Here is a 2,209-nt window from a genome sequence, read left to right on the forward strand (position 1 = left end):
GAAACTGCACACTGAGGTGTCAGGCTTGTGGAGGAATCTGTATTCATCCCACATAATTCTCTCTAATTCGAGTTACGTGAATGTGGAGGGGCTATGTGAGCAGGGATATGGGAAGATGTCCCCGGTAAAGGATAATCTGGCAAGATATCACTCCTTGGGGTCGTCTTCCTCATTGAAGGCTCCCTTTTTGCCATCAAAACAATGCCAAACAACATAGAGGCTGGTGGGCAAGGCATATGTGGCAGATAAGGCTGGCGGTGCCCTGCACAGCATGACCAACCTCTTTAATAACCTGGATCAAGGTAAGGGATTGTCCCCTGAAGAGCCCACTCAGACTTTTGAGCCAAATGGAGTTTCCAAAAGACAAAAATTAATCATTTTTTTGTACATTTGATATGATAACACAGGTGTGATAAGAACATTCAGTGCAGCATGTCATCAAATGCTAAATTCAAATATGCGTTCGCTCTTTGGCTGGCACTGAGCCAGGGGTGGACGTGCTCACCTGTCATGAATCACAACCATAGATCCACAGCTGTTCAGTTTTCAACCATATAATTATTTTATTTTTCTGATATTTAAATACACATAGTACTAGCAAAAAAAAATAATAATTTTGTAAAATACACACATGATGTCTAAGTGGCAATGTTAATCTTTTCAAATATTGCAATGTGTTACACTGTGCATGTAATTATAAAGTTTACTCAATTCTTTTCCTACACTGTTAAAAATAAATGTAAATTTACAGGTAATGGTCTGTATTTTTTACAGATTTTTCCCGTTTTGTCATTATACACTGAAATGCATGTTGTTTTACAGATTATGATATTTGCTTTAATTTAATTTTCCACTATTTACAGGCAATTGCACGTATTTTAGTATTACATTAAATTTCTGTTTTTAAAAGAAATGTTCTGTATTTTTACAGAAAAATTTGTAAATTTACATAAAATGTTGATTAATATTTTACAGATTTTTTTCTGTAAAAATAGAAAAAAAGGGAACAAATGTAGAACTACAGAAATCCACAGCCATTCAACATGTTTTTTCCTCTTCCATTTAAGATAATGCGTTGGTGAAAGTTAGTTTTTTAAGGTTCAATTATAGTATTGGTACATACGGTGTGTAGGCCTTCTATATATTATGCATTGTTTGTTTTACTAATATTTTTACCTCAACTTGCACATGCTTATTTTGAAACTGCTGATTGGCCTCGACTTATTCTACTCTAAATTCCCAGAACACATCTATAATTGATATGTACATTTTATGTTTTTCCAAATCGAGCTGCAAATGCGTAGCTATGTGTGTGTGTGTGTGTGTGTGTGTGCGCGCGCGACGCAGATTCAAATTTGCCGCCGATTACTTTTCCGTTAGTCCCGCCCACAACAGTTCCCGGTCAGAGGTGTACAGTGATGGAAGGGCGAGCGCCGCGGGTAATTTGAATTTATTTCAGGGCAGGCTATGCTTGTGGGTCGTGAGATTAACAGTAGTGCAAAGCAATCGTAAAGAGCAGTTGTCGTGGGCAGGAGAATTTATTTGAACACATCCGTCTGTCCATTCTTCGGAACAGTGTGAGGAAAAACGAAAAACTAACACGTCCTTTCAGCGAGAAGACCACAGCGGACATCATACCAACCGATCACTGGCTGAGGTAAGAGTTAAATTCTACATGTGTGATATTTTATATCGTGTGGCTACACATTTATATTGTTTATAGTTTTGAAAAAGCTAATGTTAGTATTTCTAAACGGTGTTCAGACACATAACGTGGTAACGTTAACTGCCGTTGAAAGCAAAACTGCAGCAGGTATCTTTCAATTTTCCATCTGTTTTAAACCAAGAAAGATTAGTTATTTATAAAGTCCATTCAAGTGTTAAATATCTTCGTTTAGATGTGATAGTACCGCCATTTTTTCAATCTCGTTTGATACACTGAACGATTAATGTGGCTAACTGCCACTCTGCAGCCTGTACAGCTCATACTATAACGTTACGTTAGGTCTAAGTTATACGTTACATGAAAGCAGATGAGAGTACAATATGAACAACATTATACATTAAATATTCTGAGCGAGTCTGCTTGCAAACACGAGTAGTATGCATATATTAGTGTTATAATAAATACTAATAATAGAAAAAAAAATTACATGACCTGAGTAAATTGTCAATACTGAATCATTAGATACATTGGATAGTTGGATAT

Source organism: Chanodichthys erythropterus, chromosome 13 (genome assembly GCF_024489055.1).
Source record: "Chanodichthys erythropterus isolate Z2021 chromosome 13, ASM2448905v1, whole genome shotgun sequence".
Lineage (NCBI taxonomy): Eukaryota > Metazoa > Chordata > Actinopteri > Cypriniformes > Xenocyprididae > Chanodichthys > Chanodichthys erythropterus.